This window comes from Neofelis nebulosa, chromosome 3 (assembly GCF_028018385.1).
Source record: "Neofelis nebulosa isolate mNeoNeb1 chromosome 3, mNeoNeb1.pri, whole genome shotgun sequence".
Lineage (NCBI taxonomy): Eukaryota > Metazoa > Chordata > Mammalia > Carnivora > Felidae > Neofelis > Neofelis nebulosa.
In genome coordinates this window covers 169,837,439-169,861,676 of record NC_080784.1, presented here as the reverse complement: position 1 = coordinate 169,861,676, position 24,238 = coordinate 169,837,439, and the positions used below count along the sequence as shown (strand labels likewise).

The 24,238-nt window shown below is 38.4% G+C and overlaps 1 pseudogene; it reads right to left on the bottom strand.

The window, feature by feature from the left end:
• Positions 1–22,460: 22,460 nt before the first annotated feature.
• On the bottom strand, positions 22,461–23,906 carry LOC131507647 (calmodulin-1-like; annotated as a pseudogene).
• Between the last annotated feature and the right edge of the window lie 332 nt (positions 23,907–24,238).

The following is a 24,238-nucleotide window of genomic DNA, read 5'->3' as shown; positions in this document are numbered from 1 at the left end:
TTCCTCAGCACTTCTCCCTGATGTACCATCTTGAGTGACTCAGGGCCCACTTTTCTAATGCACACAGGTATGCTGTTTCTGATGAAGATATGACTAATCCTAAACTTTGCTTAGAGAAACAAAGCACTGATCTGTAAGATGCCAAGATTTTTGCCAGGCACTGGAGAGATAAATCAGGAAGTCATGTTTTGCACATGAAGAATGTTCACTAGAATGACTCTGCAGTCTTGGTAAAGACAACACTACTTAACTTAGTCATGCAAATGGCCAATGAGAGCATTCCATTTCCAATTGTATCTCTATGTGTTATGCATGAAGCACTTACCTCTAAATCTGGTTCTGTGGAAGCAGAGATAATCATTCACTTTAGCTGTCTCTAAATTCTAAACTGAAAAAAAAAGTGTTCCATGGACATCTATGGTTTGAATTACAAATGGTTGATGCTGATTGAATATTAAGCTTTGGGCATCTGACTCACTTTTACTTTGATAAATATTGAGACTCCAGGTCTTAAAGAATCAGTGTCTTCCATTTATGCTCAAAGTACTATTGAGTAAAGGCTTATATTAAACCTCCTTGTGAATACATTGATAGATTTATAATCTTGGACTCTTCTTTTTTGATAAATGTTATTTTGTGATAGTTCAAATTGCCACTTTTTGCCACTTATTATTAAATATCCAACCATTTGGATTTGTAAGGTGTTTAATTTATATACAGTAAAACCTTGAATTGTGATTAACATGTTCTGTGAGTGGTCTGTAGGATGAGCAAACATTTCTAATAAATTTTAACTTGAAAAAACAAGTGATGTCTCACATGTGAGTAGTACTTGACCCCAAATGTCACATGCTCACAACTGAGCCCATGGTTCTTGAAATTTGCTTTGATTTACAAGTGCTTTGGTTTACAAGCATGTTTCTGGAATGACTTATGCTTGCAAACCAAGGTTTTACTCTATTTTCAATTGTTTATCACAGTTCTTTGACTAACATGACTAAAGAGTTTTAGACTTAATGGGGACCAGGAGAGAAGTGTAACATTTCACAGCTCATCTTAGTTGTCATTTGAGAACTTATTTTCATTAATGTTCAAGGTATCTAAGAGACTGGAAAACTTAGAAAATACTGCGAGAACAATTCTTCCTTCTAGAGAAAAGCACATGAAACCCAAGCAGTTTGATTTTATAACGCCTCAGATGACTAGGTAATTGCTTACAAATGTTCGCCAGACATTTAAAATAAAGCCTTTCAGGGTAAGCTTAAATTCTTTTACTGAGTGGCTTGATTATGAGATTTCATCCCTGAAGAGCTTAGGTCGGGGATATTACATGTGTCAGCGAAGCAAGAGAAAGTACTCATGTGCCACTAGCGGGAATCAGCCCTTTTGCAATGTTCTGCATCTGTAAGAAGGTCGCATCACAGCTGGAGAGGCAGAATAGATGCAGTTTTCACAGGAATGACTAATGTCTTTAAAGGAGTACTGCGTCACTGGAATTAGCAGGCAGTGGTCTTTGATATTTGATACTTCTTCTCATTGTGTGTGTGTGTGTGTGTGTGTGTGTGTGTGTTTTAAGTATTATAAGAAAACAACTGTAGAAACCCAACAAGCAAAATGGATGCTAGTGACATTTCTTTTTTTTTTTTAATTTTTTTAACGTTTTTATTTATTTTTGAGACAGAGAGAGACAAAGCATGAACAGGGGAGGGGCAGAGAGAGAGGGAGACACAGAATCGGAAGCAGGCTCCAGGCCCTGAGCCATCAGCCCAGAGCCCGACGCAGGGCTCGAACTGACGGACCGCGAGATCGTGACCTGAGTTGAAGTCAGACACTTAACCGACTGAGCCACCCAGGCGCCCCGATAGTGACATTTCTTATTCATTGATTAATTTGCCCTTCCTCTACCGCCACTCCACTTGATCCAAACCACAGAACATAAAACAGATAATACAGAGCAGCCATTATCGTCAATTATAATGTAGATGTCAGTTGAAGTCATCTTATTTTTTAGAATTTAAATAAAATTAGATTGAGTTCCTTACTCTGTATCCTGTCCTTTCAAAGATTTCTGTGAGTTTGGTAGGGAACTTACATATTTATAGTCATTTCTAGCTAAAAATTCCGAGAGCAGTGGAAATCCTGGACCCGTTTATGTCTCATCCCCTCGGAGCCATTCACTTCTCTGTTGCCTGTGCCAGTCTAAAGGGAGAAATCACCTCTGTTCCTTGATTTGTCCTCTAAAAGACATTTACGCATATTTGCGTGGTTAGCAGGTTTCAGTGGAAGTTTAGAACAACAAAGTAGAATGCATTATACAGTGAAGGAACAAATTTAAAATTTATCTATTCAACAAATATGTAATGGGTACCTATTCTGTGCCAGCCACTGCTCTATGGTCTGGAACTGTAGTATTAAGTGAAACAAACGTCTCTCCTCTTGTGGAACTTAAAGCCTTGTGGGGAGAGATAGACTATAAACAAATACATACATGTGTAATAAACCAAACTGTACATAGAAAAGTAAAAATAAAGTGGGATGAGGAAGATCAGAGTGAGATGGGGTATAGAATTTTTTTTTTAATTTTTTAACGTTTATTTATTTTTGAGACAGAGAGAGACAGAGCATGAATGGGGGAGGGTCAGAAAGAGGGAGACACAGAATCTGAAACAGGCTCCAGGCTCTGAGCTGTCAGCACAGAGCCCGACGCGGGGCTTGAACTCATGGACCTCAAGATCATGACCTGAGCTGAAGTCGGCCGCTTAACCAACTGAGCCACCCAGGCGCCCCAAGGGTATAGAATTTTTTAATCAGGAGTCAGAGTAGACCTCTTTGGTCATATGTGAGCTGAGCCTGTAAGGAAGTACCAGTGCAAAACTCCTTGAGGCAGAAAATTGCTTGGCTTGTCCAAGGAGCCAGAAGGCCGCCAATGAGGTTAGAAGAGAGTGTCTAAAAAGGAAAAAGCAGTAACACAACGATATATCAACTCATGCAAGGTCAGAGTTTGGGATTGATAAACAATGAGATATTGTCTGTGGACAAAGCCTTCTAACTAATTTTATTTTATTTTTTTGAGACTACATTAGAATATAGGAATCTGGCATTTTCTGACAGCCAAATTGTTGATCAATAGAATGTCTCCTGACTATCAGACTGTTTTCTCTCTTCAGCATTCTGCATGTCTCTCATATCCCCAGAGTTCTTCCTTAGTGAAGAACTCTAGGGCGGTCCATTTAGGCTTTGGAGCAGCTCTTCTATGCAGAAGCTAGCCAGGCTTCATCTGGCTCAGCACTCTTAGCCTCAACTAATCAAACTGACATTGGTCTTCAGAAAACTGGACATGCTTTGGAGCACTTGTCTCAAAGGCAAACAAAAGGGCATCTTTTATCATTGTTACAACTACCTGACCCTGTATGTCAGCATCTTCTGAAAGCAGTGTTTTGTGTTGCCAGAGATAATTATTCATTTTTGTTCTAGGCACGATGGGTCTGTGCATCAGTATCACAATGATCCTGGGGTGAAGCAATCAGAAATGGGTGGGTTTGGCCATCCAGATGGTTAACAGACACACGAAAAGAGGCTCAACATCGCTCATCATCAGGGAAATACAAATCAAAACCACAATGAGATACCACCTCACACTTGCCAGAATGGCTAAAATTAACAACTCTGGAAACAACAGATGTTGGCAAGGATGCAGAGAAAGGGGAACACTTTTGTACTGTTGGTGGTAACGCAAACTGGTGCAGTCACTCTAGAAAACAGTATGGAGTTTCCTCAAAAATTAAAAATAGAGCTACCTTGTGACCCAGCAATTGCACTACCAGGTGTTTATCCAAGGGATACCAAAATGCTGATTCAAAGGGACACATGTACCCCAATGTTTATAGCAGCACTATCAACAATAGCCAAATTATGGAAAGAGCCCAAATATCCATTGACCGATGAATGGATAAAGAAGATGTGGTATATATATATATATATATATATATATATATATATATATATGTAGTAGTTTATATGTATACTACCTGGTGATGAAAAAGAATGAAATCTTGCCATTTGCAACAGCATGGATGGAACTAGAATGTATTATGCTAAACGTACTAAGTCAGCCAGAGGAAGACAAATGCCATATGATTTCACTCCTATGTGGAATTTAAGAAACAAAACAGATGAATATAGGGGAAGAGAAGGAAAATAAGATAAAAACGGAGAGGGAGGCAAACCTTAAGAGACTCTTAAACACAGAGAACAAATTGAAGGTTGCTGGAGGGGAGGTGTGTGGGGGGAATAGGCAAAACGGATGATGGGCATTAAGGAGGGCACTTGTTGGGATGAGCACTGGGTGTTGTATGTAAATGACGAATCACTAAATTCTACTGAAAGCATTATTACACTATGTGTTGACTAACTTAGATTGAAATAAAATTAAAAAAAAAAAAGAAATGGGTGGGCTTTTCTAAACAAAGGTTTTGTGCCAACATGTCCCTCTGAGACAGAATGGCAAATAGTAATCACCTCACAAGTACCTATTCAGTATGAAGGGCAACTATGAATTATTTTCATTTTCTATTTTCAACTTTCTAAATCTGTTCTTTCAGACTGTTAAAGTGATTTCCATGCAATCTGTTTTAAACTTGGAAAGGCACTCATTCAATGCACTTATTGGGCACCTAGGTAAAAGCACAGTTCTATCTATATGCTAAACTTTAAAGTCACGTGAGTAGTGTTTTGTTATGCTTGTTTGTTTTTTCTGCCATAAAGTACCAGGTTCTAATTTTTTTAATGTTTATTTATTTTTAAGAGAGAGAAAGAGAGAAAGTGTGAATGGGCAAAGGGCAGAGAGAGAGGAAGACACAAAGTCCGAAGCAGGCTCCAGGCTCCGAGCTGTCAGCACAGAGCCTGGTGTGGGGCTCAAACTCAGGAACCATGAGATCATGACCTGAGCCGAAGTTGGAAACTTAACCGGCTGAGCCACCTAGACTCCCCAATAAAGGACCAGGTTCTAAGCTAGAGGGTCTCAAAACAACAGCTGGAAGAGAGGCAGAGCAATCCTCATCAAAGATGGCAGGGACAAAAAAAACCTAGGTGGACCTGCAGAAACAGACAAACCATTAGGGAAATTCCAAAGACCAGAAGGTAGAAGGTACAGACTGATGCTGATGGCTGAAACAATGGCTGGGAAAAGGAGAGAAAAAAAATATGATGGAGAAGATCATAGACAAATTCTACTGGGAAATCTGGCTGCAAGAACAGGATTATAATCAGAAAGTCTACAGTTAGCAGGTAGGACTCCTTTTTAAAGACTCGAAAGGTAAGTACAAACTTAAGTTCTAGAGGAATCTGAGCTAATGAACAGAGGATCAAGGTATGAATTCTGGCAATATACAAAGCTAAGTCTGTTATTCCAACTGAGGTATGGAAACATATGCCTGGCTTTGTGCTAAATGTTATGAAAAAATGTATCCATATAAAAATATCTAGTTTCTTCTTTACTTTTAGCTCTTACCTAGATTTGTAAGACAGATTTTTAAGAATATTTATTATATTAAGTGAAAATGTTATGGTAAAAATTAGGCCCAAGGTCATTATGGGAACATTGATAAGGAATGGGTTGTTTTTGTTAGGGAAATTCAGAAAATATTCCTGGAAAATGTTAATTTTTTTTTCTTTTTTTAAAGTTTATTTATTTATTTTTGAGAAAGAGAGCATGCATACGAGTGGAGGAGAGGCAGAGAGATGGGGAAGAGAGAGAATCCCAAGCAGGCTCTGCACTGTCAGCCCAGAGCCAGACCTGGTGCTAGAACTCACAAACCATGAGATCATGACCTGAACTGGAATCAAGAGTCAGTTGCTTAACTGACTGAGACACCCAGGCACCTCATGTTAAAGTTTTATTTCTAAAGACACGTGCAAATTATCAAGAAAACATGTATCATGTGACCAGTTTCTCTCATTCCTCTGGTTAAAAGAAGCAACTATGAATGGAATTTTGAAGGACTTTTAAGTATGGCTTTGGGAAAAAAATAGCTTCTTCATAGTGGAAAGAGGACAGACTATAACATCAGATAAATATTGAGCAAGTTACAACCTGAGACTCCGAGATCTGTATATTTATAAATCACATAGTATAGAGTTCCAGTGAGTTCAGTAAATGTCACTGTCCATCTTACAAATCTTTAGGAAATGAGGAGATTAGATTTTCATCCTGTTATGGTATGTTGAAAATCCATCTATTTGAGGAGATGTAGATATAAAGAAGATACTGTTTGCAAATTGGAAATAATACTTTCTGGAAAGCTTGGTAATACAACTCCTATTTAATTATAATAGCTACCATTCCAGGAATGACAAAGAAGATTCTTAATTTATTACTTTAAAACAACACAAAAAATATTTTAAGTAAAGACTTTGGACTTTGCAGAGGACAGGCACCTTACATATCAATATGTGTATTAGTTTTGTTACTGTAATAGCTAAACATTAATGTCTAGTCCCAAGTTTCGTAGAAAGGCCAAGTGTAAAAAAGCTAGTCAATTGGTTTCCATAAAATAATGCTGCTTAGCATAATGATGGTTCTGTTTTGTGTAACATTTTTCAAAGATATGTAGTAATATCCTAATGAGGAATAACTAAAAAATATTGGGAATTTTCTTGTAATAATTTCAGAAATTAAATGGTTTCAATGGAAGAAATAAAAGTTCTATTCAGGTGAAACCCATAGAATCAGTCACATGGACCTATTCCCTGTGAATAGTATGCTGTTCAGAAATAAAACAAAGCCAAAATACAAAGAATGTGCTAGGCTATCCATAATGAAGGAAAGTTTCTTAAAGTGGGATAGAGGAAGAGTTGGGAGGAGGAAGATGGCAGCTTAGGAGGACGCTGGGCTCACTGCGTACTGTGGATCACTTAGATTCCACCCACACCTGCCTAAATAACCCAGAAAACCACCACAAGACTAGCAGAACAGATTCTCTGGAGCCAAGCGCAGATGAGAGACCCACGGAAGAGGGTAGGAAGGGCGGCGAGGCGGTGCGCGCGACACGGACTGGCGAGAGGGAGCCAGGGCTGAGGGGCAGCCCACCAGCCAAGCAGAGCCCCCGAGTCTGGCTTGCAAAAGCGGAGGGGCCTGATGGCGTGTGTTCTGACAGCAAGTGGGACTTAACATCTGGAAGGTTATAAGTTAACAGCTCTGCTCAGAGAGCGGGAGGGCTGGAGGACAATGGGAGGGAGAGTTGTTGAGCCCCATATGACAGAGCTCAGCTTGGCGGGGAACAAAGGCGCTAGCCAGGGCCATCTCCCTCACACCTCCCCCAGCCAAAATCCCAAAGAGAACTAGTTCCTTTCAGGGAACTTGCTTGCACTGCGCAAACACCCAATGCTGTGCTTCTGCGGATCCATCCCTCCAGCGGGTCTGACTCCCTCCCCGTGCCCCAGGGCCCCTCCCAAAGCGGATCTCCAAAGGAAAACAAGCTGAGCCTGCCCCACAGCCCCTGTGCACCTTGACGATCCACCCTAGCTAATACGCCAGATCCCCAGCACCACAAGCCTGGCAGTGTGCAAGTAGCCCAGATGGGCCACCCCACCCCACAGTGAATTCCACCCCTAGGAGAGGGGAAGAGAAGGTACACAACAGTCTGACTGTGGCCCCAGCAGTGGGCTGGGGGCAGACATCAGGTCTGACTGTGGCCCCACCCACCAACACAAGTTATTCAAGACAGCACAGGGGAAGTTTCCCGCAGTTCCCCACCACTCTGGGGACTATCCAAAATGACGAAACCGAAGAATTCCCCTCAAAAAAAACTCGAGGAAATAACCACAGCTAATGAACTGATCAAAAACGATTTAAACAATATAACAGAAAGTGAATTTAGAATAATAGTCATAAAATTAATCGTTGGGCTTGAAAAAAGTATAGAGGACAGCAGAGAATCTATTGCTACAGAGATCAAGGGACTAAGGAACAGCCAGAAGGAGCTAAAATATGCTATTAATGAGCTGCAAAATAAAATGAAGATGACCACAGCTCAGACTGAAGAAGCAGAGGAGAGAATAGGTGAACTAGAAGATAAAATTATGGGAAAAAAAGAAGCTGAGAAAAAGACAGATAAAAAATCCAATGCTATGAGGGGAAAATTAGAGAACTAAGTGATGCAATAAAGAGAAATAATCTACGCATAATTGGTATTCCAGAGGAGGAAGAGAGAGGGAAAGGTGCTGAAGGTGTACTTGAAGAAATAATAGCTGAGAACTTCCCTGATCTGGGGAAGGAAAAAGGCATTGAAATCCAAGAGGCACAGAGAACTCCCTTCAGACGTAACTTGAATCCATCTTCTGCACAACATATCATAGTGAAACTGGCAAAATACAAGGATAAAGAGAAAATTCTGAAAGCAGCTAGAGATAAACATGCTCTAACATATAAAGGGAGACCTATAAGACTCGTGACCGATCTCTCTACTGAAACTTGGCAGGCCAGAAAGGAATGCCAGGAGATCTTCAATGTGATGAACAGAAAAAAAACATGCAGCCAAGAATCCTTTATCCAGCAAATCTGTCATTTAGAATAGAAGGGGAGATAAAGGTCTTCCCAAACAAACAAAAACTGAAGGAATTCATCACTACTAAGCCAGCCCTACAAGAGATCCTAAGGGGGATCCTGTGAGACAAAGTACCAGAGACATCGCTACAAGCTTGAAACCTACAGACATCACAATGACTCTAAACCCATATCTTTCTATAATAACACTGAATGTAAATGGACTAAATGTGCCAACCAAAAGACATAGGGTGTCAGAATGTATAAAAAAACAAGACCCATCTATTTGCTGTCTACAACAGACTCATTTTAGATCTGACGACACTTTCACATTGAAAGTGAGGAGATGGAGAACTATTTATCATGCTACTGGAAGTCAAAAGAAAGCTGGAGTATCCATATTTATATCAGACAAACTAGACTTTAAATTAAAGGCTGTAACAAGAGATGAAGAATTACATAATAATTACAGGGTCTATCCATCAAAAAAAAATAACAATTATAAATGTCTATGCACCGAATATGAAAGCCCCCAAATATATAAAACAATTACTCACAAACATAAGCAACCTTATTGATAAGAATGTGGTAATTGCAGGGGACTTTAACACTCCACTTACAGAAATGGATAGATCATCTAGACACACTGTCAATAAAGAAACAAGGGCCCTGAAGGATACATTGGATCAGATGGACTTGACAGATATATTTAGAACTCTGCATCCCAAAGCAACAGAATATACTTTCTTCTTGAGTGCACATGGAACATTCTCCAAGATAGATCACATACTGGGTCACAAAACAGCCCTTCATAAGTATACAAGAATTGAAATCATTCCATGTATACTTTCAGACCACAATGCTATGAAGCTTGAAATCAACCACAGGAAAAAGTCTAGAAAACCTCCAAAAGCATGGAGGTTAAAGAACACCCTACTAAAGAATGAGTGGGTCAACCAGGCAATTAGAGAAGAAATTAAAAAATATATGGAAACAAACGAAAATGAAAATACAATAATCCAAATGCTTTGGGACGCAGTGAAGGCAGTCCTGAGAGAAAAATACATTGCACTCCAGGTCTATCTCAAGAAACAAGAAAAATCCCAAATACAAAATCTAACAGCACACCTAAAGGAACTAGAAGCAGAACAGCAAAGGCAGCCTAAACCCAGCAGAAGAAGAGAAATCATAAAGATCAGAGCAGAAATAAACAATATAGAATCTAAAAAAACTGTAGAGCAGATCAATGAAACCAAGAATTGTTTTTTTGGAAAAAAAAATTGACAAACCTCTAGCCATGCTTCTCAAAAAGAAAAGGGAGATGACCCAAATAGACAAAATCATGAATGAAAATGGAATTATTACAACCAATCCCTGAGAAATACAAGCAATTATCAGGGAATACTATGAAAAATTATATGTCAACAAACTGGACAACCAGGAAGAGATGGACAAATTCATAAACACCCACACACTTCCAAAACTCAAGCAGGAGGAAGTGGAAAACTTGAACGGACCAGCTAAGAAATTGAATCAGTTATCAAAAATCTCTCAACAAATAAGAGTCCAGGACCAGATGGCTTCCCTGGGGAATTCTACCAGACATTTAAAACAGAGGTAATACCTATCCTTGTCAAGCTATTCCAAAAAATAGAAAGGGAAGGAAAACTTCCAGACTCATTCTATGAAGCCAGTATCAATTTGATTCCTAAACCAGACAGAGACCCAGCAAAAAAAGAGAACTACAGGCCAATATCCCTGATGAATATGGATGCAAAAATTCTCAATAAGATACTAGCAAATCGAATTCAACAGCATATAAAAAGAATTATTCACCAGGATCAAGTGGGATTCATCCTGGGATGCAGGGCTGGTTCAACATTTGCAAATCAATCAACGTGATACATCATATTAATAAAAGAAAAGATAAGAACCATATGATCCTGTCAATCGATGCAGAAAAAGCATTTGACAAAATTCAGCATCCTTTTGTAATAAAAACCCTCGAGAAAGTCAGGATAGAAGGAACATAGTTAAACATCATAAAAGCCATTTATGAAAAGCCCACACTTTACATCATCCTCAATGGGGAAAAACTGAGAGCTTTTTCCCTGAGATCAGGAACACGACAGGGATGCCCACTCATACCATTGTTGTTTAACATAGTGTTAGAAGTTCTAGCATCAGCAATCAGACAACAAAAGGAAATCAAAGGCACCAAAATTGGCAAAGATGAAGTTAAGCCTTCACTTTTTGCAGATGACATGATATTATACATGGAAAATCTGATAGACTCCACCAAAAGTCTGCTAGAACTGATACATGAATTTAGCAAAGTTGCAGGATACAAATCAATGTAAAGAAATCAGTTGCATTCTTATACACTAATAATGAATCAACAAAAAGACAAATAAAGAAACTGATCCTAATCACAATTGCACCAAGAAGCATAAAATACCTAGGAGTAAACCTAACCAAATATGTAAAAGATCTGTATGCTGAAAACTATAGAAAGCTTGTGAAGGAAATTGAAGAAGATATAAAGAAATGGAAAAACATTTCATGCTCTTGGGTTGGAAGAATAAATATTGTCAAAATGTCAATACTACCCAAAGCTATCTACACATTCAATGCAATCCCAATCAAAATTGCACCAGCATTCTTCTCGAAGCTGGAACAAGCAATCCTAAAATTCATATGGAACCACCAAAGGCCCCGAGTAGCCAAAGTAATTTTGAAGAAGACCAGAGCAGGAGGCATCACAATCCCAGACTTTAGCCTCTACTACAAAGCTGTCATCATCAAGACAGCATGGTATTGGCACAAAAACAGACACATAGACCAATGGAATAGAATAGAAACCCCAGAACTAGACCCTCAAAAGTATGGCCAACTCATCTTTGACAAAGTAGGAAAGAATATTCAATGGAAAAAAGACAGTCTCTTGAACAAATGGTGCTGGGAGGACTGGACAGCAACATGCAGAAGAATGACACTAGACCACTTTCTTAAACCATTCCCAAAAATAAACTCAAAATGGATAAAGGACCTGAATGTGAGACAGGAAACCATCAAAACCCTAGAGGAGAAAGCAGGAAAAAACCTCTCTGACCTCAGCCACAGCAATTTCTTACTTGACACATCCCCAAAGGCAAGGGAATTAAAAGCAGAAATGAACTATTGGGACCTCATCAAAATAAAAACCTTCTGCACAGCAAAGGAAACAACCAACAAAACTAAAAGGCAACCAACGGAATGGGAAAAGATATTTGCAAATGACATATCGGACAAAGGGCTAGTATCCAAAATCTATAAAGAGCTCACCAAACTCCACACCCAAAAAACAAATAATCCAGTGAAGAAATGGGCAGAAAACATGAATAGACACTTCTTTAAAGAAGACATCCAGATGGCCAACAGACACATGAAAAGATGCTCAATGTTGCTCCTCATCAGGGAAATACAAATCAAAACCACACTCAGATACCATCTCACGCCAGTCAGAGTGGCCAAAATGAACAAATCAGGAGACTATAGATGCTGGCGAGAATGTGGAGAAATGGGAACCCTCTTGCACTGTTGGTGGGAATGCAAATTGGTGCAGCCACTCTGGAAAACAGTGTGGAGGTTGCTCAAAAAATTAAAAATAGACCTACCCTATGACCCAGCAATAGCACTGCTAGGAATTTACCCAAGGGATACAGGAGTACTGATGCATAGGGGCACTTGTACCCCAATGTTTATAGCACCACTCTCAACAATAGCCAAATTATGGAAAGAGCCTAAATGTCCATCAATTGATGAATGGATAAAGAAATTGTGGTTTATATACACAATGGAGTACTACGTGGCAATGAGAAAGAACGAAATATGGCCCTTTGTAGCAACGTGGATGGAACTGGAGAGTGTGATGCTAAGTGAAATAAGCCATACAGAGAAAGACAGATACCATATGCTTTCACTGTTATGTGCATCCTGAGAAACTCAACAGAAACCCATGGGGGAGGGGAAGGAAAAAAAAGTGGTTAGAGTGGGAGACAGCCAATGCATAAGAGACTCTTAAAAACTGAGAACAAACTGAGGGTTGATGGGGGGTGGGAGGGAGGGAAAGGTAGGTGATGGGTTTTGAAGAGTACATCTTTGGGATGAGCACTGGGTGTTGTATGGAAACCAATCTGACAATAAATTTCATATATTAAAAAAAAGTGTATAGAGTAGGAAGCTATTGAGAAAGACATTTTAATTACTCCAAAGATATTTATTGAGCCTCTAATATATGCCAGACAATTTGCTGCATATCAAGACACAACAGTAAGGATGGCAAACTGGATGTTCCAAAAATGTGGCAACAATAGCTCTTGTTCTCCACAGTCTTCTTAAAATGTAACTGCCATTCATCCCATAGAGATTTAGGTGTTGATGTTTCCTCCATTTGAATCTGGGCAAGTTTGTGGTTATGGTGAAAGTGAAGTTATATAACTTCTGAGGTTAAGTCATAAAAGGCGATATTGTTTCTGCCTGAATCTTTAGGAAACCTTGCTCTTGGAATCAATAAGTTCATGAAGAGGCCCACATGGAGAGGAACTGAAGTCAGTACCAATATGCCAGTCACAGGCATGAATCCTCTTAAAGTTGATCCTTGGGTGTAGCTTGAGTTGGGCCACCCCCACTGATACCACATGGAGCAGACACTCACAGAGACTGCCTATATCATATATTTGTGTGCTAAATATGTGATCGTTGCTATATTAAGTCTCTGTGTTGGGCATCCTGGGTGGTTCAGTCAGTTAAGCGTCCAACTTAGGTTCAGGTCATGATCTTGTGGTCCGTGAGTTTGAACCCGGGTTGTGTTCTGTGCTGATAGTTCAGAGCCTGAAGCCTGCTTCCTATTCTGTCTCCCTTTTTCTCTACCCCTCCCCTGTTCTCTCTCTCTCTCTCTCTCTCTCTCTCTCTCAAAAATAAACTTTTTTTTTAAATTTGAGGCTCTGTGTTTGGAGGTGGTTTATTATACAGCCATAGCTAACTGGAATAGTGAGATACAAGTCAGATTTGTATCCTTCTAAAGCTTGAATGATAAATAAAATTAAACAAGCAATTATAATACAATGTGAAAACTTTTCTAATATGACCAGTACCTTAATGTAGGGGTATATTTAGAGGACACATTGCAGTTTTCAAGAATAATAGCTTCTCTGGGGCACCTGGGTGGCTCAGTTGGTTAAGCGGCTGACTTCGGCTCAGGTCATGATCTCGCGGTCAGTGAGTTCAAGCCCCGCGTCAGGCTCTGTGCTGACAGCTCAGAGCCTGGAGCCTGTTTCAGATTCTGTGTCTCCCTCTCTCTGACCCTCCCCCGTTCATGCTCTGTCTCTCTCTGTCTCAAAAATAAATAAACGTTAAAAAAAAAATTAAAAAAAAAAAAAAGAATAGCTTCTCTGAAGAAGTAACATCTAAGATGACATATGCAGGGTGAATGCAAAATGGAAGTTGAATGTCTTAGAGATAGAAAGAAAAAATATGTCTTGATAATAGCCTGTGTGAGGAGAGTGGGGAGTATGGGAGAAAAAAACAGGAAGAAAAAATATGCAAAAATTAAATGATATCACATTAAGAAACTTGGAATTTATCCTAAAATAAGTGATAATCCAAAGTAATCTTTTAATTAGCTAAGAATGTGGTCAGCTTTGCATATTAGAAAGATTAGGAACCAAAGGGATGTGCAGACGGCTTACATAGTCACAGTTATTCAATCCTTCTCTATCTGCAGAGTTTCTCATCTTGGTTAATGGAAGCTACATCCTTTTTTTTTTTAATTTTTTTTTTAACGTTTATTTATTTTTGAGACAGGGAGAGACAGAGCATGAACGGGGGAGGGTCAGAGAGAGGGAGACACAGAATCTGAGGCAGGCTCCAGGCTCTGAGCTGTCAGCACAGAGCCCGACACGGGGCTTGAACTCACGGACTGTGAGATCATGACCTGAGCCGAAGTCGGCTGCTTAACCAACTGAGCCACCCAGGCGCCCCGGAAGCTACGTCCTTTTAAATGCTCAGACTTAAAACCTCAGAAGCATTCATCCTATTTGCAAGTTCTGCCCTATTTTTATATCTAGAATCTGACCATTTTTACCATCTGTATTGCCACCATCCCGGTCAAAACCATCATCTCTCACATCAATTATTGCAAAAACTTTCTAAAAGATATCTCTTTTATTACATTTGCCCCACATACCTAAAGGTCTATTCTCAACACAGCAGTCCAAGTAAACTTTCAAAGCCAAAATCAGATCATCTCATACCTCTGCTCAGAACCCTGAAGTGGCTCCCCATTTCCTAAGAAAAAACCAAACTGTATGCAATGACCTAAGAGGCTTCATATAATCAGGCTCCCTGTTTTCTCCCTCACTTTCTTTTCAACTTTTCTCCCTGTCTGTTCAAGCCACACTGGGACACATTGACAAACCAGGGGCCTCCAGCCTTGGGTCTTAGCTTTCTTAGCTGTTGTTTCCTCCTGAAAGGTCTCTCCACAGACATCTAATTTTCTCAGGTCCTTCAAGCCTTTGTTCAAATCTCACCTACTTAAAACTGCGGTTAGCAATCCCTTCATTTATCATTCCTTAAACTTCCTTATCTTGCTCTATTATTTTTCTTTTTCTTGAAGCCCATATCATCCTATAACATACCATAAAATACAATTTATTTATTTGTTCATTCATTTATTCATTCATTCATCCATTCATTCATGCACTCATTCATTATGCCTACTACAGTAGTCTCCTTTATCTGTGGGAGATGCATTCAAAACCCTCAAGTGGAGGGGCACCTGGGTGGCTCAGTCAGTTAAGCATCAGACTTCAGTTCAGGTCATGATCTCATGGTTCATGAGTTCAAGCCCTGCATTGGACTCTCTGCTGTCAGCATGAAGCCTGCTTTGGTCCTCTGTCTCCCCTTTCTCTGCCCCTCCCCCTGCTCGCTCTCTCTCTCTCTCTCTCTCTCTCAAAAATAAATAAACAATTAAAAAAAAACAGTGGATGCCTTAAACCACTACTACCAGTGGGTAGTACTGAACCTTATGTACACTGTATTTTTCCTATATGTACATACCTGTGATAAAGTTCTATTTAAAAATAAGGCACAGTAAGAGATTAACAACAAATAACTAATAATAAAATATAGCAATTATAACAATATACTGTAATAAAAGTTATGTGAATGTGGTCTCTTTCTCTCTCAAAATATGTTATCGTGATATACTTGGCCTTCTTGTGACGTGAGATGATAAAATGCCTAAGATGAAGTGAGGTGAATGATGCCTGCATCATGACCTAGTGTTAGGCTACTATTCACCTTCTGACAATATGTCAGAAGAGGATCATCTGCTTCTGCACAATGATCGACTCCAGGTAACTGAAACTGCAAAAAGTGAAACCATAGATAAGTGGGGATTACTGCATTCTCTTATATATCTTCACTTCTACCTGCTCCCATTCTTGATAGAATGTAAGGAAGTATGATGGGAGCAGAAATCATTTGTTCACTGGTGTAAAAAACTACCTCAAGAAGTATCTGGCACGTAGTAGGCATTAAGTATTTGTTTAATGAAAGACTAGATGATAGGTAGGTAGATATGAAAGACCCTATTCTTTTCACCACATCTAATTCATCCTTTATAATTTAACACAACTTTTGACATGCCCTTTTCTCTGCTGAAATTCTACCACTGGGTTGTTTGCGTTACCCTTTTTTCTCTTCACAGTGACTGTCATTGGAATTTAATCAACTATCAAAGTCATCTTGGCCCTTTGGCCAGACCAAATACAAGATAGAGCATTTCAAATATTAATACGCATGCCACCCTAGGGAGGAAAATAGGAGTGGCCTACATAGGAATCAAACGTTTAAGTGACTTATTCAAGGTCACTTTTTCAATCAATATGGAAAATAATGAGTACTTTAAAGGGCAAGATTTAAATTTAATATATTTGGAGGAATTGATAAGATGATGAAGAACATGCTGAATGAAACTAAGTAGAAGCAAGTGTTGAGTAGGACAAAAACTATATACATATATAGTAAGTGAAAAATAATCCTTCCCTTTCTTACACCACTGCTATGTTTGGATTCATCCATCCTGTATCTGAATTCTACTCTTCTCTCTTGATAATGGATGATAAGGAACAACTCCCTCAGATTCCCTTCAGGATCACAGGATGGTTCGTAGTCATCTCATATCATAAATAATAATTTTTTCATTTGTATTGAGAATCTATTATATATGTGTCACACAGGTACTAAGGGCCTCAGATTGTAAGAAGAAACAAAAGATATATCATTTGTTTGCTCTTGGAACTTATAGTCTGGATCTTCCAGTAGTTAATGGAAGCAGCAATACTCAACTAGAGTTCAGTTAGTATGTCTGTCAGTTGCTCCTGGCATGTTTTACAGATGCCACTTACCCTAGTGTTGGCCTCTTAGGGAACTAAAAGTAATTAGAGAAGACACAGATACTTTTGATTTCTTTCATCTGAAAAAAAATTGTATTGATATTATTTCTAGGATTTCTAGAATATTCAGCATATTTTTTCTTGAGCATTTGTTCTGGACACTGTTCTAAGTTTTGGTATCAGCAGTAAACAAGATACAAGATACACATAGTTGCTACTCCCATGGATATTCCAATATAATGAAAGTAAATATCTTGTCCTAAACAAGAATCAATGAAAGAAACTTCCATAACAGTTTTATAAATCCTGATGATTCAATATTTTCTCTACCTTTCTCCCATTTTTCATGGTTATGACAACCTACCAACAATAGGTGATCAGGAATTGGAAAATTTAAGGATGAAGTCTTTACTGGTGTTTCTCTGCTTTCCTACTATCCATGGTTTTCTATACGCCTAAGTTGTTCCTATTCAATATACTATCAGCCATCTCAAAAGTTTCATTACCTTATGTGTTAAATCTGGCATGTTCTTTTAATGCTCAGTCTCCATAATTGAAAATCCTAACATTTATAGATAATATACCCCACACAGAAAAGTGCATGTCTGGACTACAAGTGCCACAGAAGTAAAAAAGTGTGGGAAGGCATTCTAAGTCAAATAGCATGGCAACAATTTAAAGGAGTCATTTTAAAAATATAAAGCCATTTAAGGCTAAAACACACCGATACCATATTCTGCTTCAAACTGAATCTGTGTTTCTCAATTTTAACAATATGTGGACACCTTATAAAGAACAAAGACATTCTTTCTCTCCCCCTTCCTCAGTCCATGGGTAGCTTCAGTAATTATATTCTGTTTCTCAAAAATATTGAAGTTGTGATTTAGTCCTTATGTTCATAGGTATTGTATAACTATAAAATTAAAATTATAAGCAAAATACAAAGCCATAAAACCAATAAAATTAAAACATTAATGCTGGACTTCTTTTGCTTCTGGTCAAAATAAAGTATTAGGGAAAGGATTTAGCCACCTATTAGAAATAGGTCTCAAGTCATTGGAAATCTGACAATGAAGAAGAGTGAGCTCTGAGCAATGGGAAAAAACACAATGAACTTTGAAACTCCCCAAGCTTACCACGCAGAGAAGTTCCAGACTGCAGCTTAGGAAAGGGGGAACCCATGCAGAGAAACTTGCCATACTCCTGAGTTGAGGAGACAGAGCTGAGAGTCTGGGCAAGAGTTTGCAAGAAAGCATACCAGAGAGCAAAGAGCTGGTAAAGAGAGTACTCTTGAGACCTAAAGACATTTTACTTCAAGTCTTAAGGTGGATTCTGATCAGCACAAGCCTGTGAGGAAATTATCCAAGGCTGGGGAAAAGAACTACCTAAAGGATTAGAGGAAATAATCTCTGGAACACACACAAGAACTGAAATAGTTGTCTGTTTCTATTAACCAGAGTGGATGATGATATAATTCACAGGGTATAGACAGCATACTCAGAAGTCTTTTGCCAAACTTCCCATGATCTGATACAAAAAGCTTAAAAGCGAGATGTAAAAGAATCAAACAGTTCCAAATAACTGTATCTAAGAATAAACTGCAACATTTCTCTAATAATATAAATGCATCCAGCACTCAACAGGTAAAATTTGCAATGTCTGGCATCCAATCAAAACTTATCAAGAATGAAAAGAAGAAGAAAAATAAGACTATAAAGAAGAAAATGTATAAAAAGCCAGAAATTCTACAAATGGTGGAGATAGTAGGTAAGCATATTAAAAGTTACATAACTGTATTTCATATGTTCAAAAAGATGGAACATGTTTAGAAGGGACATCAAAGATATACAAAAGACTCAAACTGAATTTCTAGAGATGAAAGCTACAATATTTCAAATTAAACCTACCCTTGCAGGGATGAATGGAAAATTAGAAACTTAGTGAACTTGAAAATAGCAGTAGAAACCACCCAAAATGAAATACAGAGAGTAAAGGATGTTTAAAAAAGAATAAAGAATCAGTGAGCTGTGGGATAATATCAAGCAGCCTAATATATGAATAAATGTAAATGCAAAAGAGAAAAGGAGGAAAAACTTTGAATAAATAATGACTAAACATTTTCCAAATTTGATAAATATTATGAACTCAGAGATCCAAGAAGCTCAATGAACCTCAAGAAAGAGAAACATAGTGAAAATTAAGCGAAGGCACATTATAATAAAACCACTTAAAACCAATAATAAGGAGAAAAACCTTGAAAGCAGCCAGAGAAAATAGACACACAGAGGAAGAAAAATAAATTACTTAATTTTTTTTTTATGTTTTCACTTAAATTTGAGTTAGTTAACATACAGTGTAATATAAGTTTCTGGCGTACAATATAGTGATTTAACACTTCCATGTATCACTTAGTACTCATCACAAGTGCACTCCTTAATCCCCATCATCTATTTAACCCATCCGCCTACCCACCTCTCTTCTCCTCAGTTCTCTATAGATAAGAGTCTGTCTCATGGTTTGCCTCTCTCTCTCTCTCTCTCTCTCTCTCTCTCTCTTTCTCTTTTTGCTCATTAGTCTTGTTAAATCCCACATATGAGTGAAATCATATGGTATTTGTCTCTCTCTGACTGACTTATTTCACTTAGCATAATACTCTAGCTCCATTCATGTCATTGCAAATGGCAAGATTTCATTTTCTTTATGGCTAATATTCCTGTGTGTGTGTGTGTGTGCGTGTGTGTGTGTGTGTGTGTAAATACACATTTATCCATTTATCAGTCAAAAGACACTTGAGCTGTTTCCATAATTTGGCTATTGTAGATAATGCTGCTATAAACACCAGGGTGCATGTATCTCTCTGAATTAGTATTTTTTCATTCTTTGGGTAAATACCAAGTAGTGCAATTGCTGGATTATAGGGTAGTTCTATTTTTAACTTTTTGAAGAAACTCCATACTGCTTTCCAGAGTGGCTGTACCAGTTTGCATTCTGACCAACAGTGCAGAATTGTTCCACTTTCTCCATATCCTCAATAATACCTTTTGTTTCTTGTGTTGTTGATTTTTTCCATTCTGACAGGTATGAGGTGATACTGTTTCAATTAGTATTTGCCTGATGATGAGTGATGTTGAGTATCTTTTCATGTATCTGTTGGCCATCTGTGTCTTCTTTGGAAAAATGTCTGTTCATGTCTTCTGCCCATTTTTAAATTGATTATTTGGGGTTTTTTTAGGGGGGGTGTTGAGTTTGATAATTTCTTTATAGATTTTGGATACTAAGCCTTTATCAGATATGTCATTTGCAAATATCTTTTCCCATTCTGTTCGTTACTTTTTAGTTTTGTTGTTTCTTTTGCTGTGCAGAAGCTTTGTATTTTGATGAAGTCCCAATAGTTTATTTTTGCTTTTATCTCCCTTGCCTCAGGAGACATATGTAGAAAGAAGTTGCTAAGTACAATGTCAAATCTCTTGATGGAAACAATAAGGCTAAAAAGCTATGGGGTGACACCTTTAAAGAACAGAAAGAAAAAAAACTTCATCAATATAAAATTTTTCCTCATGGAAAATACCTTTCAAAACAAACGTGAAATGAAAATACTTTCAGATATGCAAATCTGGAAGAATTCATCAGCAGCTGATCTATGCTAAAGAAATGTTAAAGGAGAAGTAAAATGATACCAGATAAAAACTTGTGTCCATGAAAAGGAATGAGGAAGGAACATAAGAAATGGTAATTATGTCAGTAAAAACCTTTTTTCTATTTCAATTTGTTAAAGGATTAAATGATAACAATTTACTGTCGGCTTTATGATATACATAGAAGTAAAATTCATGACAACGACAACATAAAAGCCCAGTAGAGAGAAATGAAAATATACATTTAGTATGTATGAAGTTTTATAACATCACATGAATATTGGTATTTATACATTAAAAGTATATACTACGAATTCCAAAGCCACCAGTAAACAAAATTTAAGATTAAAAAAACAATTATATCTAATAATCCAGGAAGATATATTAACAATGTGGAATGATACAGAAGAAGACAAAAAAATAAGGAAGAAAAACAAATGGACAAATAGGATAAAAACAAGAAAAATGATAGATTTAAATATCATATTCAATAACCACATTAAATGTATAGTCAATCCTCATTATTTGTGGATTCTGTATTTGCAAATTTGTGTACTTACTAACATTTATTTGTAACACCCAAAATCAGTATTTGCTGTCTTTTTCCAGTCAGTAATCTATGGACTTGTGCAAAGCAGTGAAAAATGTAAGTGCCAGACATACAAGTTCACAGATGAAGTCAAACAAGGCAACACTCTGCCTTCTCGTTTCAGCTCACCTACTATGAACAAATGTCCTTTTTGTAGTCTACTTAGTGCCACATTTTTCCATTTTTTGTGCTTGTGGTTGGTGATTTTGGTATTTAAAATGACCCCCAAGCACCATACTCAAAACATATGTAGTGTTCCTAAGCATAAGAAGATTGTGCCTTACCATGACAATGAGTGTGTTAGACAAATTTCATCTGGGCATGAGCTGCTTATGAGCTCAATGTTAATGAATCAACAATATATATTCAGTAAGGTATCTCTAACAAGAAACACACATGAAACAAGGTTATATATTGATTGGCTAACAAATAAGTTATAGCCAGAGCCTCTAGGAGAGAACTTTGTATTTCCCAAGGGAACTATACTTAGGTTATTCACTAATCCAGTGATCGTGATGAGTTTACGTAACAACTATTGTATATATCAAGAATCAACTAGTTCTTAATTACCCAATTAAATGAAATTGCAGATTGGATTTAAAAAGTAAGACCTGGAGTACCTGGGTGGCTCAGTCAGTTAAGGGTCTGATTCTTGGTTTAGGCTCAGGTCATGATCTCATGGTTTTGTAAATTCAAGCCCTGCATCTGACTCCACACTGACAATGTGAAGCCTGCTTGGGATTCCCTGTCTCCCTCTCTCTCTGCCCCTTCCCTCTTGCGCTGTCTCTGTCTCTCTCACAGTAAATAAATAAATTTTAATAAAAACTAAATAAATTAAAAAAAATCAAGACCCAACTAATTTGCCTAAAAGAAAGTTACTTTGAATATAATGACACAGGTTTAAAAAAGAGACAGAAAAAGTTATACCATGCTAATACTAATCAAAAGAAAGCTGATTTACATCAGAGAAGACTTCAGAGCAAGAATATTATAGGGATAAAGAGATTAATTTCATAATAATGATGAACAGATCAATTCTTTAAGATGTAACAATTCTAAGCATTTCTGCACGTAACATCAGAGCTTCTAAATATATGATGCAAAAACTGATGTAACTGTAAAGAGAAATATACAAATCCACAACTATAGTTGACAATTTCAACATACACCTTTCTGTAATTGATAAACAGGTCAGCAGAGTATTAGTAACAACAGAGAAGCTTTGAGTAACACTTTTTTTTTTAAAGTTAATGGTCTTTTTATTGGAAAAAAAAGACTAGCATTTACAACTTGGAATGGACGTTAACTTGTAATTTCTTGAACAGCAATGTTGATGGTTGTGCTGAAGAGTCCACAGCCACAGCCTACCTCTGCTGGCTCCAAGTCAGGTTCAGGAGGTTTTAAAAACAGAGAGTCCAAAGATGCTCCCTTGGTAAAGTTTTCTTTTTAAAAATTTGTGTGAATGGTGACAGCCCGTCACCCATCTCGCTCTCCGGTACAACGCGGACAACGCTAAACCAACACGCACAGGATGCCCCCAGGATGTGTCACTGTCACCACGGGTGGGGGCGCACGGAAGTACAGGGGGCCGTCCTGCTCTGTGGGGCTGCGTCTAGACGGTCTTATCTATCCTTCACCCATTTTTCTGCACAGCATCCTGAGGTAAACCAATTTTAAAGGTTTGTTTTCAGTAAACCCGCTATGACAATTTATACTAACAAATTGAACTAGAACCCATCTGAAACAGGTTTTTTTAAATTTGTTTTTTCATTTTTCGTTTTTAATACAAAGGCCTGACTGTGCTCAATCGTCAAGCTGCATGCATGAAAAACTGGCCAGCCCAAACAGTGTAGTAATCATTAGCAAATGGAACTGCAAGGAGTCCACTAAGTGCTTCTTTATCGTTAAGGTAGTACAAGTATTTATATCGTAAAACTGATGTGTAGCGCTTCATCTTTAGGGGACAGGACCACCAAGCAATACATGCAGATTTTGTGTGTGTGGACAGAAGGTACTTTTGACATTCAGTTTTGCTATATAGAAACAGAATGAGTAAATGAACTTTTTTTTTTTTTTTTTTTTTTTTTTTGCAAGAGGTAAGTAAAAGATTCAATTGGATTCTTCTGGGGGGGGGGGGAAGGAGTTGAAAGTAGGTCTTCACTTTGCAGTCATCATCTGTACGAATTCTTCATAGTTGACTTGCCCATCTCCATCGATATCTGCTTCTCTGATGATTTCATCTACTTCATCTGTTAGTTTTTCTCCTAAGTTTGTCATGACGTGACGTTGTTCTGCCGCACTGATGTAACCATTGCCATCCTTGTCAAAGACTCGGAATGCCTCGCGAATTTCTTCTTCACTGTCTGTATCTTTCATTTTTCTAGCCATCAGAGTCAAAACTTCTGGGAAGTCAATGGTGCCATTACCGTCAGCATCCACCTCGTTGATCACATCCTGCAATTCGGCTTCTGCTGGTCTCTGACCCAGTGACCTCATTGACGGTTCCAAGTTCCTTTGTTGTGATGGTACCATCATCTTCGTCAAATAGGGAGAAAGCTTCCTTAAACTCAGCAATCTGCTCTTGGGTCAGCTGATGAGCCATGGTGCGAGCGAAGGGAGGAAGAGCAGAGAGAGTGAGGGTGGCTGCACCAGCGCAGAGGCTGTGACGGCGGGGGTGCCTCCGCTGCTGCTGCCGCTGCCGCTGCCCGACTCGAGTAACACTTTTAATCACCCTAATCTAATTGACACTACAGAACACTCTGCCCAGTAATAACAAAACATATATTATTTTCAAAAGCATTTACCAAACAAGATAGATCAGATACTGAAAAGGAGAAACAATAAAAATCAAAGTGAAGGGGCGCCTGGGTGGCGCAGTCGGTTAAGCGTCCGACTTCAGCCAGGTCACGATCTCGCATTCCGTGAGTTTGAGCCCCGCGTCAGGCTCTGGGCTGATGGCTCGGAGCCTGGAGCCTGTTTCCGATTCTGTGTCTCCCTCTGTCTCTGCCCCTCCCCCGTTCATGCTATGTCTCTC